Raw genomic sequence first — 17,908 nt, 5'->3', positions numbered from 1 at the left:
TGATATGTAACAAATCATTGCAGAACCCAGTGGCCTGTAACAGAAGACATGCATTTTTCACTTACATGTTTGCCAGTTGGTTGCTGTTCAGCTGATCTAGGCCACATTCAGCTGGATTTTGCTCTAAGCTGAGGCTTGGGTGAGACTCCTCTGTTTTATCCTCCTTGCACCAGCCACTGCCTTAGGCATGCTCTTCTTATGGCAAGAGAAAGGAACACACATTTGAAGTCTCTGCCCATCTCACATATGCTAACTTCTCAATGACTATAGCAAACCATTAGCCATGCCCAGTATTAAAGTTATGGTGAAATGTATTCCTTCTGTGGAAGTTGGAGGGGATGGGGGGATAAATATTTGCTAAACAATAATCTGATCTGTCACATTAATTAGTCCCATGTTTCTATTCAAAAGAATGTGAATATACCAATTTACATTCTCAATTTATAATTATAGCAGCAAGACACATGAGTTCCTTTTGCCTATGTCTGTGCCAATAATAAAAGTTATCACCCCTTTAATTTTCACTTATATTCTATTACTAGATGATGCACATTATTTTAGTTTACATGTTTTCCTGGGCAGTGTGAGAGTGAGAGGGCTTCCTTGGCAGCATCGCAAGACACTACTCTCCAGCATCTGCACAGCAGACAGAGCTGAATATTAATTTTAGGCGTGGCAGAATTTCAAAGGAGTTTGTTATTTAGAACAGGTAAATTAGGGACCTAAGACGACTGTGGTCTGATGTGCAGTTTGGGATGAGGATCCTGGATATATGCAATTAAGAGTCTCGAACTCAGATTTTCGTATTTGGGGCAAATCTTAGCAGAACTCAAAGGGAGTATTTCTAGACCTGTTTTTTTTTTTTTTTAAAGACCTGTTTTTTAAAAGGACTTGTTTTTTTTTTTTTAAAGAGCATTATATGCTAATAATAATATATGCTAGGATCTAGAAAACATTACCAGCAGGAACTATGAGAATATGTCTGAGGATCTGAATGAGGGTTTTAAGAGGCCCAGATCAAACAATCTATCAATCAATAAAAGAAAGTTAGATATGGAGGAGTTTGTTAATAATCCCAGCTGGACGATGTTGAGATTTTTCCCTAAACGATGAGTTTATTCATATGGAGGCTCTTTCCTGTGACATAGGATTTAAATTCTGGAAAGGATCCAGATTGCTCTAATACACTGCTTAGATGGATCTTGGAGATTTTATAAAAGTGAAGGCACACATTAAATGATGCCAGAACTGCTATGACAGTCTTGAAAGGAAGAGGTAAAATAATCAGAGAAGTAAGCATGCTAGAATGGGCATATTCTACAGGACCCCAAACTCCCCAACTGATTATATTCCATAAGAGGGCTGGAGGAGGTGCACCTGGGTGGCTCAGTGGGTTAAAGCCTCTGCCTTTAGCTCAGGTCATGATCTCAGGGTCCTGGGATGGAGCCCCACATCGGGCTCTCTGCTCAGCGGGGAGCCTGCCTCCCCCTCTCTCTATGCCTGGCTTTCTGCCTACTTGTGATTTCTGTCAAATAAATAAATAAAAAATCTTTTTAAAAAAAAAAAGAAGAGGGCTGGAGGATAGTCCATTTACCAAGTCAATAAGGAGAGGCACGTACGTTATTGAGAAGCTCATTAGTTGTTGCTCTCTGTAGGTCAATATGATGGTAGGAAATCTATTAAAGAATTGGGTTTTCTAGTAACAATGCAGATAATAGGATTTCAGAATTGTGGAGCTTAGTGGAAGCACTTAACTGTTAGAAGCAATGTTAAGTGTAGTTACCTTAATACATAAGTAGTACAGTTGAATGGTAGCAAGGGAGCCCTATCAATGGGATTCTTGGAGCTGGTTAACAGAATCAGTACCCAAGGGGCAGAATATATGGGCATCCAACAAGGATGTCTTTACCTGTATCTGTCTACATTTATATACTGATATCTTTCTATATTTATCCATCTACATGCATATATATACATACATGTGTTCTTGATCTCATATATATATATATATATATATATGGTATATCTACACATATGTACACACACACACACACACACAGAAAGCTAACCTCAGCCTTTGTCTCATGCATTCTTGGTCTCTCTTGTATGTACAGAATATACAGGAAAAGATGGAAAAGAAAGGACCTAGGTTTTTGAAGGTTATCTGAGTTGATACCTGATACCAGGTAATTAGTACCATCATAGCCCCATGCTACCTATGGATATCTGGGGGTCAGGTAATATTGGAGTTCTAATAGAAGTCCATCTAAAAGGGTCCATTGTATTTTTGGCACACCAGATGTTCTTCCAGGTCACTGTGGTATAACTGTAATGGACATACTTGGCATTTGGCAGAGTCTTCACATTGGTTCTTTAACCAGTCAAGTAAATACCAAGGCAATAGAAAAAAGCCAAGTAGAAATGGATATTTCCCTCCATCGTGGCAGAGGAAATGACCATGGGAAACATTGGTTCTGTCATATACTACACAACCCTGAAACTGTCACCAAACAGTGCAGTTCAACAGCCTCCTTTAGGTGTAGCTGAGGTGCCAGCTTGCCTGTGAGAATGGGGCATTATCCTTCAACACGCAGTGTATCCTTCAAGACACAGTGGTCATTTTATGTTGTTGTGTCCCTAAGTAGATTACATGGGTCTGGAAACCATCTGGTAGAAGTAGGAAGTAGGAATTTCCTACGCACCATTACTTCCAAAGACCAGCATAGGTGACTTTATTCCTAACCCTGAAACTTTGTGCTCATGTCTCTAGTGGAGCTGGGATACAAAGGGGTGATACACAAAGGTGTGAGGAGGGAAAATAAGAATCCCACTAAAATTAAGGCCTTAGCTTGCGTCTGTTCATGTAGGGTTTCTGTGGGGGTGAACCGTCAATCACAGAAAGGAGTTATTATACTGGCTGAGACAATTGAGTTTGGTCATCACGAGAGGTAAGATGCTGCCTCGTGATGGGGACACGGGGAATATTTTGGTACTCAGGGGGTCCCCTGGGTCCTCTTCTGGTAGTATCCTGTTCTATTAGTTTATTCTTGGTTTTTCACATCAGAAAATCTCATTATGAGCTCAAAGGCACACACACATGTATCCACACATGTACACTCCAAGTTAAATTTCTAAGCAAGTTTCTTCAGTATTACTACTTTAAATGAATATATTCTTCTTTGAGGCCAAGCAAACTTCCCACTTATTAATAGTTGCCATTGGCATTTGAATAAATAACTAAAAATGTTTTAGTTCCTCCCTGGGGTACTTAGAATTAATGTACTTTAAATTTTCACAAAATGAGCCAATGAGCATGTCTAAATAAAAATAAATCCATCTTGTGGCAAAAACACATACAGTAAGTCAAACTAAACCAAACTTATTAGTCCTCTGAATCAAAATAAGAAGAAAAAGATCCCTGTCTGAGGAGAGGAGTAGGCGAAGAAATATAAGGGAAGTCAACAGAAATTGAACGGGGACAGTGTTTTTCCCTGATTGCTAAAGAACTTAAATTTCTGAAGATGAGAAAGTAAATACTTTAAAACTCGGGTTTTTTTTGCTGGTACAGCCCATTTTTTTAACCTATCAGTTATTATTTAAAATGCAGACTTAAAATATTGGTTCGACCTGCATTTTCCTAATTATCACTATAAAGTTTGAAATAGTATCCATTCTGACATTACAAATTTAACACAATTTCCATTCCTCCTTTCCATCTGTTTAATTTTCCTATTAAAAAATAAAATCTTGGGACGCCTGGGTGGCTCAGTTGGTTAAGCGGCTGCCTTCGGCTCAGGTCATGATCCCAGCGTCCTGGGATCGAGTCCCACATCGGGCTCCTTGCTCCGCAGGGAGCCTGCTTCTCCCTCTGCCATCTGTCTGCCTGTGCTCACTCTCTCTCTCTCTCTCTCTGACAAGTAAATAAATAAAATCTTAAAAAAAAAGAAAATAAAATCTTAACTTTCAGATGCGAAATGATTTTACTAATTTTGACCACAATTTTTCTCAAAGAAATTGTCTGGGTTTTGATATTGAAATTTAACAATGATTATTTTAGAATTCATCCTGTTTTATGTTTTTTTTAAATATTATTTTTTTGTTAATCACCACTACTTTTGTTCCCCGATTTCTCCATTCTTGAATTGTATATCTGCTTAAAAGGAATACACCTTTAAGCATTTTTTTCTACTGGCAAGTATGCATGGAAAGTTTATTTTCTAATATATAAGTGTGTGTGTGTGTGTGTGTATCTTTTCTTGTGCTCATATAGAAGGGCAACTTGCTGAACATAAATTTTTTGAGTCTTAGCCTTCTGAGTAGCAGTTATTCCCAAAGATAGCAGAGGCAGAGGATTATTATAAAGGTTAGTTATATTAATATACACTCTTCTTTATTATGACCTTTATGCTTGTTGAGAAGAATGAAGACAAAATATTTTCTTGTTTTGTTTTTGTTTTCTGGCTCTCTATAGGATTTTTTTAAACCCTTGAAATTAAAAATTTACAGCAGAACATGTTAGGTTCACCAATGAATGTTGCCAACATGAAAAATAACTTTTCTTGCTTTAGCAATTGCTTTCTGAATCCTTAACAAAATTCTAGTACCATAGATGACATGCCTTGTTATCTTTTTGAGATCACAAGTCAAGTGAGATCACAAGTCACAAGCCAAAAGTCTTATATGAGCTATCCTACCACTGTGCAGTAATTCTATTACATAAGAAAGCATTTTCTAGTTATTCATATAGACACTTTAAATTTGTGTGTACTTTCCTGCTCGTCCTTGCAATGGAATTACTTGGCTTATCTGGCACTAGAATAAGTTTGTAAGTCCTAAACAGTGAGGGAGAAGAGACTACAGTAATGGAGAAAAGAGTTTAGATTTGTCATTATGTGACTTTGCTGGTTCAACACTAAAAGCAGCCCTAACAGAGAAGAAACAGCGCCCGTGTAGAGGAAGCCACATCACTTAGCTTGGAAATTGCAATAAAGAAATCTCAATTTTAGGTGGTAACCAGCAGTTCAATGGGGTGATGCTTTCATTTTGCCTAACATAACCTCCCTTGTTAGAAGTCAATAATAGTAATGTTTTCTGTTTGGCACATCCATCTAAACCAGTGGCCTTTAACCTGTGACACCCTTTCTAGAATAGCTGGTTCTGCCCAAATGCACCTTCTGGCTGCCCCACATTTGTCTTTGTTTTTCAGATTAGGGAGTATTATTGAGATTTTGTGAAGCTATGTTTTCTGCCACTTAACACATAAGCAAGCTATTCCTTCACTGACAGAAAGTTATATTCAAGTTGCATTTCCTTCAATAGAGTTAATTAAAAATTACATATAGCTCAAATTATTTGATTTTTCCAGGAACTGGTTGGTATCTATAGCCATTTGCTGGAACAAATGAATATTTCCCCCCTAATTTCACTATTCAGTTGGTGTCCCAATAGAACTGTTAGAAAAGACAAGATTAACACTTTTGCAGAAATTTGTATTATGCTCAGAAATTCACTTCTAAAACCAACAGACTGAGTGGTGGTTCTTTTCTGAAATTGTCCTTGTGAAATTACTTTGTGCCAAGGAACACAGATATCTATGATGATTTTCGTTGAAGTAGAAGTCAGTAAGTAATTTCAACCACCAGCTAATTAACCTGCAAAGATGAACTTAAACTATCAGCTAATTAGGCTGTGGGTCTGAGCTGTAGACTGTTGAAAGGATTTGGAGGGCAACAGGCTGAAAGGAAAGGTATCGTCTTTCTGTAACAGTGAGGACTTTGGGAATGGGGGTAGGGTCTGGTACTCTTTTCTTGACAAAAATACAGTTAAATAAACTGAAAGTAAGTGTTAATTATAATTTGGTTTATAAACATATTAATTTAAAATCAGGAGTTATTCACATTTCTTCTCATATAAATCCCTTACCTCTATCCTTTGCCTACTTTTCTACTGTGTTTATTGTTTTCTTTTTTTAAGATTTTATTTATTTATTTGACACAGAGAGAGAGATCACAAGTAGGCAGAGAGGCAGATGGGGGAGGGGGGAAGCAGGCTCCCCACCAAGCAGAGAGCCCGATGCGGGGCTCGATTCCAGGACCCTGAGATCACGACCTGAGCCGAAGGCAGAGGCTGTGTTTATTGTTTTATTCCTTATTGATGGGTGTATAAAGGTTTGGAAAATTGATCTCACCACTATCGGCAAATATGTTTTCCTAGACTGTTGCTTGTCAACATTTTTTGGAGTCTTTTCTGTTCAGAGGTTTTTAAATCTCTCATTGCTCAATTTATCTATTGTTTCCTTTATGGTATGTGCCTTCTTTTTCTTTTTAAAAAAGTTTTATTTTATTTATTTTTTTTAAGTAAATTCTACCTCCAACATGGGCCTCGAACTCATGACTCCAAGATTGAGGGTTGCATGCTCTGCTGGCTGAGTCAGCCAGATGCCCCTGTGCTTTCTTTTTCTTCATTAGGAAAGTTTCTCTACCTCAAGGGTCATAACATCATTTTACTTATTTTCTTTCAGCTGTTGTAAATATTTGTTTTCCACATTTAGGTCTTTGATCCATCTGGAATTTACTTTTAGTGCTGGAGGTAGTGATCTAGTTTTATTCATTTTTCCCCTAAGGAAAGTCAATTTCAAAAACATGATGTACTATATATCTGTTTTCCCACATATGATATCAACCTGTCCTATACCAAATATCCACAAATACACACGTCTGTGTAGTGAAGAATTTAGCCTTGACCAAAAAGAGTTTCAGCTTTGGTCCTGGGCTTCTTGAAGGTAACTATAGGTTAGTGATAGGAATAGGAGTAATAGGAATAGGTTTCATTTTTTTGTTTTGTTTTTATTTATCTAAAACATACATAAATAAAATAGGAATAGTTTTTTTTTGGTCTTGTTTTTATTTATGATGGAACCCTCTGACCACACCTGGTAGTTTATGCCAACGAGATATTGAATCCCCATCAGGTATGAAACCAAACCATTGGGGAGAGGTGCTGCTAGACACTAAATTTAACCAATGGACAATCAATTAATCAAGAGTGTCAACATAAGTCAGATACCCATGCTCATGCAAGCTTCCTGGTTGACAGTACTTTGTTAGTATGTCACACATCCATGACCTACATGGAAAGGACCTCAAGCTTCATATATTGACCTCCCCCTGGACTCTGCTCTATGCATCTTTCTTTGGCTGGTCGTTATTTGTACCCTTTCCATGTGATAAACCTTGTAACCACGAATATAACGGCTTTCAGCATGTTTTCTGAAATCTTACAGCAAATTACCTAACAGGAGGGTAGTTTGGGGAATCCCCCCAAACTTGGAATTGGTGTCAGAAGTGCGGACAGTCTTGTGGGGACTGTACCTCTAAACCTCGAAGTTTGTCTAACTCTAACTATAGTCTTTTTCCAGACCTTGTATTCTGCTTCAATATCTACTATTCTATTTCTGCACCAATATCAAAATGATGTAATCAGATTAGGTTTGATAAAATTAAACATAAAACATTTTGATATATGATAGAATTATTCATCCATTCTGTTCTTTTCTCAAAATTGTTTTAACTATTTATGTACATGTAATCTTCTATTTAAAATTTAAAATCAGGGGCGCCGGGGTGGCTCAGTGGGTTAAAGCCTCTGCCTTCGGCTCAGGTCATGATCTCAGGTCCTGGGATAGAGCCCCGCATCGGGCTCTCTGCTCAGCAGGGAGCCTGCTTTCTCCTCTCTCTCTGCCCGCTTGTGATCTCTCTCTCTCTGTCAAATAAATAGATAAAATCTTAAAAAAAAAAAAAATTTAGAATCAATCGGCAAACTAAAAAAAGAAAACCTTTTTTTGTGTGTGTGTTTGTATGTGTGTGGTGGAATTACATTGAATTTACAAATTAATTTGATAAGCCAACTAACTCCTAATTGCCACACAAAACTTTGAAGTTAATTTGACCTTTATAATGTTGAATCTCACCATCTATAAACACTATTGTTTATAAAGTATACATTTATATATCTACATATAAATGTTAATTAACTCAGCAAATACCTATTATATATATAGTACTTTTTAGGCATGTTCTATACCCTGGGGAATAAAGAGGTGAATGGCTCAAACTGAGAGCTTATTTTTGGCAGGAGGAGAGAGTAAACACATAAATATGTAAAATAAAATAATTTTAGGTGGCAGATTAGTGCTATGAAGACATGTAAAGCAAGATAAACAGATAGTAGCTGAAAAGGAGAGGGAGCCTTTTATAGATACTATGCTTGGGAAGGATCTTTCTAATAAATTGGTATTTGATCAGAGTTCCAGATAAAGTCAGACCGTAATTCTATGTGCATGAAAGAGCAAAATCAAAGACTTTGAGGTAAGAAAGAGTCTTTATGACCCCGAGACACACAGAGTGGCTACTGTGACTGAAGCCAAGTAAGAGAGCAAATTGGGAGACGAATTGGGGAAGTCAGGGCCTCATTAATGAAGGGCAGAGTTGCAATGTTAGCTTAACTGATTTTAGAGCCCATTGGGGTTTTGGGATGGGAGAAGAATGTGATCTGCATATTGTTTAAAAAAGAAAACATGGGGGCGCCTGGGTGGCTCAGTGGGTTAAAGCCTCTGCCTTCGGCTCGGGTCATGATCTCAGGGTCCTGGGATCGAGCCCCACATCGGGCTCTCTGCTCAGCAGGGAGCCTGCTTACCCCTCTCTCTCTGCCTGCCTGCTTGTGATCTCTCTCTCTGTCAAATAAATAAATAAAATCTTTAAAAAAAAAAAAAAAGAAAACATGATTCTGAAAAATAGGTGACAGAAAAATGAGACCTACAAACTCATTTTTATACAAATGAATAATTATTACAAATTAAAATATTTTATCTGTAATGAAAGCATAAATATGTTCTTCATATTTCTGTTCTGCCACACATTTTTCCTTCAGCAACCTATTCGTTCTTTAACTTATTCATCCATTCATTTGTTTAAAAAAAAATGAAGCTTTGCTCTGGTCTTGTACTGTGCTAGATGCTAGAAAACCAACAGAAAATAAGAGAGATATGACACAGATGCAGAAAATGACAAAGAAGTAGTTGTAACAATGAAAGGAATTATAACAATGCAAATCAAAATGGTATTGAAAAAATACCAAAAGGAAGAATAGGTTACTACATTTTTATTTTATTAACTTCCCTTTGTTCTCTTCAAAATTCTGTATTCTGACTCTGGATGGAAATTGAACTTTCTCCCATTCAGTCTTAGGTCATCCAAATACCCCAAGCATTTTGCCTTTATTTTGAATTCTCTGCTTTGTCTACTTCAATCTGTTTGGGAGGCTTTGGAGCATTATTAAAAGGACTTAACTGTGTGTTTGCAGTTTATTAGAGAGAAAGTGTTAATTTGCTTCTTAGCATTTTTAATTAGCTCTGGAAACCTCCAAGCATCTTTGCTGTAATTCCAGAGAAACTCAGGCTTTGTAGTGAGTAGAATGATCTTCTAATTACCCTTTCAGACTTTCTGGCCTGATGTGCCTTGTAAGGTAAAACAGAAAATGAGAAAAAAAAAAAAAATCAAGGTTCTCCTTTGCTTGCTTGTATTTACAAGTTTGTTTTATTCCATTCAAGAGAGAATTCTCTTGATAGTAAAAATTATATTCACCCAACAAATGCCTTCATCTGCCTGATCTTCGAGGCCTGGATTTTTTTTTTTTTTTTTTTTGTAGAAGTGATTGTTTTTTGAAACACTGAGGATTATCCATTACATGGGCTATATATCCTCAATAGTTTATGAGTTTATTCTCTCTGTGTTTGAGCAAAACAGAAGTTTTATAACAATAAGGTGATTATCCTTAACTAAATCATATTTTAAATATAATGTCCAATTTATAATTTTTATTTGGATGCATTTATTATGTTAAAGAAATATGGTTAAAACAGGGTATAATTGCGTGCTTGAGTTTACATAAGTGAACATGTCCTAAAGATTGTTTATTATTATTAACTTATTATTATTCCCTTAATGAAGGGAGCTGGTAATATAGTACACTGGTAATATAGTACACATAGTTGATACAAAGGAGAATTCAGAGCAGAAGCATATATTCAGAATAAGAAATGTGGAATGCGTTCACAAACACATGCAAAATGGATATACGCAAGGCAATAATCAATGGTATTCCATAGGACACAATAAATTTGAAGTTCTGTAATCAAAAATAATCTGCATTATTATCAGTTTGTTCCAATTTATAGAGTCATGAAGTAGATGACATTATCTCTGAATTACATTCAGAGATAACCAAGAGGTGGTCTGGTTAGTACTCCGTTCGCTGTTCTTTACATTTTTCAAAGTCTTTCACACCCCCCCAATCCCCATTTTGTTATTATAATAATCTCAAGAGAAGTGACTCTTGATCACAAAATAAGTCCTGTCACATTAGATTTGGCCTGATTAATTATACAGGTATAGAAAGAGTGTCAATTTACCATTTAGGGCCTCTTTAAGTTTGCTTTGTGAAATCTAGAGCCATACAGTATTGGACAATTACTAAGACCACAAAATTAACGTCTATCTGAAAGTTTTCATAAGGAATCCCAGATTGGACAGCTAAAGCCCCTGTGATTTGATTTCCCGAGGCTCAGAAATAAGCCCAAGATACGGGCTCTGCCATATTTTACCTGCTTATCAGTAAATTACTCTCTTCTAAAGTCAGTAAGTAGAGCCAACTAAGTTACTTGAAAGTGACTTATCATGCATACATGATTGAAGGAGCATGATTCTCAAATATGACATTCTGGGTCAAGTCTATCTTGTATTATTTTAAATTATTTTTTTTTATTTTGAAAATTTAAAAAAATTTTAAAATTTTGGTGAAAAGAAAACAGATTTTTATTGAATGTATGCAAATAACTGTATTGCATGAAAAGTAAATATTTAAAAGTTTTTAAATTTTGGAGAATCGGATACAATTTTAAGCTATTTCATTGTAGTGTATAAAAGCAGAATCTAGGGGTGCCTGGGTGGCTCAGTGGGTTAAGCCTCTGCCTTCGGCTTAGGTCATGATCTCAGGGTCCTGGGATTGAGCCCCGCATCAGGCTCTCTGCTCAGCAGGGAGCCCGTTTCCTCCTCTTTCTCTGCCTACTTGTGATCTCTCTCTCTCTCTGTCAAATAAATAAATGCAATCTTTAAAAAAAAAAAAAAAAAAAGCAGAATCTAGGGCTGCTGGGTCCTGTCAGTTAAGTGTTGGACTCTTGGTTTTCACTCAGGTCATGATCTCAGGGTCATGGGATGGGCCCCGGGCTGGGTGGGAAGTCTGCTTGAGATTATTTATTAAATAATAAATATTTATTATTATTATTATTAAAACCATATCAAATATATCAAATTACCGCAACAAAATTTTCCTCACCAGGTCCTATGTAACTAATTATATTCCATTCAGGCTTTGGTTCCCAATCTCATGAATCTCATAAATCTTTTGAATTAAAAAAAAAAGAGGGTTGGTGTCCTGGAAATCCTAACTCACCATATTGGTATGGACTGAGTACCATCTAAGCAGTGCATCTGAGCAATGTTTATCTGTTCTCTGAAATATAGTAAGCAGTAAGCAGTACTTGGTCTAGTTGTTTACCATGAAGAAATAATTTTATTATTTGAGGGAAACAATTCCACAAAAAGTTAAAAGCATTGCTCCTGTGATGATTTATTTATAGCCCATTATTGCACATTTTAGTTAGCTAACCAGAAAATACATAACACAAAAATTAGGTAAGAGCCTGGGATATTGCCAGTCTGATTTGCATTTGAATCACAGCTTTGTTAGGTGTGTGCCTGAGAGTATTAAGTGTAATAGCAATACAGGCTAAATGATAACATACTGACTAGCACATAATGATATCTCAATACACATAAGTTAAATATTGAACATATAACTATGTTGGTGAAACCAATGTGCTAAGAACACTGAGGCTGTAGATTAGTAACTTAAGAACAGATAGACATTGGCTGTGGTATGATGTCTTAAACAATTATTAATACAGTAGAAATATCTTTAAATGTATACCTATATTAAAAGCAAAAAGTGAGTATAACTTTTTTTCTTATCCTTCAATTTAAAGGACATAAAACCAGCATTTAATTCCTTAGGAGTGTTTTTTGAATCAATTTTAAAAGAAATTTCGAGTTTTATGGTATTTTATTTTATTACTGTTATTTTTAAAGATTTTATTTTTTTGTCAGAGTGAGAGACACAGAGAGAGAGAGAGAGAACAAGCAGGGGGAGGGGCAGAGGAAGAAGCAGACTCCCCACTGAGCAAGGTGTCTGTTTCAGGACTTGATTCCAGGACCCTGAGATCCTGACCTGAGCTGAAAGCCTCACTGAGCCACCCAAGCACCCTGATTATTTTCATATTTATTTGGTTTTCTTCTTGATTATTATGTGAAGTTGGTAATAAAAAGTCACTCCTATGCTTTTCTAGTTATTTTCAAAGAAAAATGAACAATTTGTGTAAATACCATTCTGTCACATAAAAAAAAAAAAGAATCATTCTTGAGGCTAAGAGTCACATTTGGAAGATGACTGTCAAAAGTACAATTGATAGGGCAAAGAGAATATTTATTAACAATTATACTAACCCCTACAAAATGCATTTCTTGAATATATTATTTTAACCTTTGATCTTGATTTTATTTTCAGACTTTTATGTTTCTAGATGAACATAATAAGTTGGTTGTTTTCCCACTTGATTGTTGTAACTATTCAATCCCATGTCAAATTAAATTGGCTAAACATATCATTTTCCTCAGCTGGCATAGTCAGGACAATATCTCAGGAGACTATCTTTTAGTGTTTTATTTAGGGAAAAATGAATGTAAAAATACAAGAAAAAGCAATACTGAGAAAAACCATCTTAAAATATGTCCATGGCCAGAGGCCAGCATTTACCTGAATTGGCCACTGGTGTCATACAGCTTAGGTGACTTGTTGCAGATACATGAGTGCAGGGATATTAGAACATGTCCATATTCTACTCAAAAACATCTCTGTGTGTGTCTAATTCCATTTAATAATTTAAAAAACAAAGTATTTCTCCCAAACTGTCCATCTTATTCTAAACTGAACCTGGAATGGTATAGTGTCTTGTGACATTTATAACCTAAAGTTACAATTTGCTTATCATTTACAACAAGGGATGACAAATCTTGAGAATTTTTTAGAATAAAGTCATCTTCTTTCTTTTTTATCACTAAATTTTGTTCAAGTATGGAGACAAACTGGAAATTAATTCTGGAGTGTCCTGCGACAAATGCACAAAAATAATTTTAATAACGTTGGAAAAGGGCTATCATCTGAGACTTGAGATTACGACCATACATTTATTTTTATTGAAGAGTAACAAGAAGTCCATTTTTTACTGGCTAGTATTTAAGTAGGCGTGCAGTGTAGTCTTTGTGGTTGGTTAAATAACAGTCCTCTACCCAGGTCTTTGTCTTCAGGACCTATGAATGTTATTTTCCATGACAAAAGGGAATTTTTAAATTATGACTAAGTGAAGGATCTTGAGGGGACTTTATCCTTACTTACAGAGTTGGGCCCCCCATAATCACGAGGGTCTTCACAGAGGCAGGAATCTAAGAGAAAGAGATGTGATGATGAAAGCAGTTTGGAGAGATGCAGTGATCACAGCAAGGGGACCATGAGCCAAATGTAGTGCACAAGATCTAGAAGCTGAAAGAGACAAGGAATCCAATTCTCCTGTAGAACCTCCACAAGGAACACAGTTCTGCTGATAGTTCACATTTAACCGAGCAAGACCAATTTTGGACTTCTGACTTGCCGAACACATGGTAATCTATCCTGTTCTAAGTCACTAAATTTGTGGTTATTTGTCGCAGCAGCAATAGGAAGTTAATACACACCGTAAATATAGAATTATGTTTTTCATTCAGTGAGTGGTTGAGTTGTTTCTTTCCCTGGATTTAATATAGGCACTGCTGTGTTAAGAATTATAAATTTCTTATCAAGCAGATTTTTGAGCTATAACTATAGATCATCCTTTTCTAGTTTATTTGATAATTCAAGCCGTTTTAAAATTTTATTTATTTTAAAGATTTTATCTATTTATTTATTTATTTGAGAAAGAGCTCGTGAGCAGAGTGGGACCAAGATGGAGAGAGAGAATCTCAAGCAGTTTCCATACTCAGCACAGAGCCTGACCGCCAATCCCATAACCCCAAGGTCATGACCTGAGCCTAGACCAAGAGTCAGACACCCATCTGACTGAAACACCCAGGCAACCCTCAAGCTATTTAAAAAAAAACAAAACACAATGCTTAGCACTTAGTGGTGATATGTCTTAGGGACTTGAACTCATGACCCTGAGATCAAGACCTGAGCTGAGATCAACAGTTGTATGCTTAATGGACTGAGCCACCCAGGCACCCCTAGGACTAATGTCTTAATAAGAATAATTGCTCTCTAAGTTGATGAGAATCAGATTTATTCAAATGCTCTTTCTGCTCTACATTTTTACTAGAGCCAATGCTACTTCAGGAGCCTAGGTCTAGTGACAGAGAATGCTTCACTCACTCTTTAGGCTCTTCTCTTGATAAATTTACTTCTCCCATGTAGCCTATACTTTGCAGCTTGTCAGTAATATAGTGTATACAGTGAATACACGACAAAGTCATTTTAGCAACTTAATTAAGTGTTCTCTTACAGTTTTATTCCCTGCTCCTATGTTATTATCTGCATTTTAAGGGGGCAGTAAGAGGTACACTTGGGTGCTTGTGTGGCTCAGTTTGTCAAGCATCTCCCTTTGGCCCAGGTCATGATCCCAGAGTTGCGGGACTGAGCCCTGCATCGGACTTCCTGCTCAACAGAGAGCCTGTTTCTCCCTCTCCCTCTGCTGTTCCCCCTGTTTGTGCTCTCTTTCTCTCTGTCAAATAAATAAACAAAATCTAAAAAAAAATAAAAAAGAAGAGGAAAGAGGTATATTTAAAACACTGTCGATATACAAATTAGAGGGGAATTACTTTTATTAAATTGTGAAGGCTTTTGAAGAAGGTTAAAAATGGAAGAGGGTAACCAACAGGAAAGACAAGCTAACTGTTTCCTCAGATGTCTCACAGATATCATTATCTTATTGAACTTCCAAAGGGAATGATTTGGCCGTAAACACTACCATGTGAATAAATTTGGCCACTTTATTATATCTTTAAAAGGAGGCATTGGAGGGAGCAATCTCTGATGGGTTGGTGGAGTCTCTAGGACTTATCTTTCAGTTGAGGGTTACAAGAGAAAAACATTGACTTTACTTAGCTTTTATGTTTATTTGGGGTGATCAGGATGGAAAATTCTGAAGACTAGGCAAAAAATAAAACCATCCTTCCCTAAACTAACTTTGGGCATAACCAGAGATCAAACACCTAAAACTATGAGATTGAAAATGGAGTCTCATTAGATGTAAATTCATATTTAGCAGCCTCATATAACTGGTTTTAGAACCAAAACACAGATCTTTGTTACCAGAGGTATATAGAACAATATAGTGTGATTTCAGTCAAATCTTGGTGGCTTGAGATACTTTCGTCTTTTTTTTTTTTTTTAAGATTTTATTTATTTATTTGTCAGAGAGAGAGAGAGAAAGAGAAAGAGAACAAGAGAGGGAGCACAAGAAGCAGGGAGAACAGCAGGCAGAGGAAGAAGCAGGCTCCCTGCTGGGCAAGGAGCCCATATGAGTCTCAATCCCATCCCTGGGATCATGACCTGAGCTGAAGGCAGGCACTTAACCACTGAGCCACCCAGGCATCCCTACTTCTGTCTTTTCAAGGTGACTTTATCTTACCACTTTTATGAAAATGCTGTGTTTTAATTCTCAGAGCAAATTTACTTCCTTTATTTTGTATTTCTTTGAAGGGAACACATGACAGCTTTTATATACCAGCCGCAACTTTGTTTGGGTCACTAACATAGTGAAGTAATTAATCCCATTATTTATCACCATCTAGTGTTTAAAACCAGTAGAAGTTGGCTTGGCCACAAATGATACTACATCTCAGATATACTTTTCTTCCAGGAATGACTCAGGGAAGATTGTATTGGCAAGTAAATAAGGTAGCATCTAAAAAGTGAGCTGCCGGCATTCAAATCTGATATGTCCAATTACTGAAAACACCTCAACCTCTCTCCAAACTGCTTCTCTCCCATCCCCAGTGCCATGGCATAGCTCAAGCCTCATTATTTCTCGTCTGGATTAATGCAACAACCTCCTAATTGGCATTCTCTGTCATCAATCTTGTCTCTCCTCTTCTAATCTAACCTTCTTTATGGTCACAAGTGATCTTTCTTACACAGAAAATGCAACAGCATCACTTTTTTGCTTAAAACTCTCCAGTGCCTATGACAGCCTTCAAGACTCTGAGTCATGTTTTTTCATCCCGAGGTTCCATAAGAAGTCTGATGGATCTCTCTCTAGGACTTCAGAACATACTATTCTTAAAGCTCTTAATTACTTTATGTTTTTTAGAAAATACCTCACTCTATTACTGCTTTTTGACTTTCACACCTGCATCACCCACTGTCTGGAATGCCTTCTGCAGTCAGGCCCTCCAGATTCATCTGCTACAGCACCTCTCTCTCATTTCCAACTCTTCTCTTCCTTAAGGCTTACATTTCCTATCAGAGCCTTATCACAATGTATTATGTGTAATTATCTTTCTACCTATTAAGTTTGATTGCATGATTTTTTTGTCATGGAAGTTTTATCTTCAGCCTCAAGAAGGCACGAAGTTCACGTTGTTTATTTTGGGATTAATAAGGAGAGTAGGAATATACAGGATTTCTGGAAATGTGTCAAAACCACAAAATCAGAGTAACCTATATGTCACATGCCTACATGTAAACATTCTTCTTTCTCAACCTTCCAAAAAGTAGTACATGGTAGCGAGGAGAAAAGGACTCAGAAGAATAATGCATCCCATTATTTCAATTTTTTATTTTATTTTTTTAATATACATATTTTTAGATTTTCAGATTTTCATTTTAATTCTGCTTACTTAACATACAATGTACTATTAGTACAATGTAACAATGTAGTGATTCAACACTTCTATACATCACCTGGTGCTCATCACAACAAGGGCCCTTCTTAATCCCCATCATCTATCTAACCCATTCTTCTACTTATCTCCCTTCTGGTAACTATCAGTTTATTCTGTATAATTAAGAGTCTATTTCTTGACTTGTCTCTCTCTCTTTTTCCTCCCTTTGCCTCCCAATATTTTAGTGGTTTAATATACTAGGGACTTTCTTACCCATACAGTCAGTTGAGTGGTCAAGAGAGAGGCATGGTTTTCCTTCATGTGGTGATTTGGTAACTGAAGCACCTTATATTTTGCGGCTATGTCATCCCCTAAGAACACATAATTATTTGCCCACAGCTGGTAAACGGGGAAAGAAATGGAGGCAGTACATATTAGATTTTAATGTGCCAGAATTTGGCTTATATCACTACCAACCATATTCCATTAGAGAGAATTCCAAATAGCCACATGTAACTACAAAGAAGGCTGAAAAAATTCTAGCTATATGTCAGGGATTGGAGATGGATTTCAGTGGATGGCACAGATGTCTCTTTTAAGAGGACCAACAGTGAGTACTCATCTAACCTGTTGCTCTAGTGCTGCCCCTTTCTTTTAATATATGCATATAAAGTAACATGGGCTTTCATCCCACGGACTTGTTCAAAGCCCAGGGTTTCCTTAATGGTTCCTAGAATCTACACATTCTTGTTTTATAAATGCTTAACCCCTCTTGTTCGCTACCTATTGCATTTTGTTCTGTGACTTTGCTTCAGGTTTATTTATCAATCGCTTTCAATTCTCTTATTCTTCCTGGTTCCCTTTACCTGGATGTGAATAAGGAT

This window comes from Martes martes (assembly GCF_963455335.1).
Source record: "Martes martes genome assembly, chromosome: 7".
Lineage (NCBI taxonomy): Eukaryota > Metazoa > Chordata > Mammalia > Carnivora > Mustelidae > Martes > Martes martes.
Note: the sequence above shows the minus strand (reverse complement) of the source record.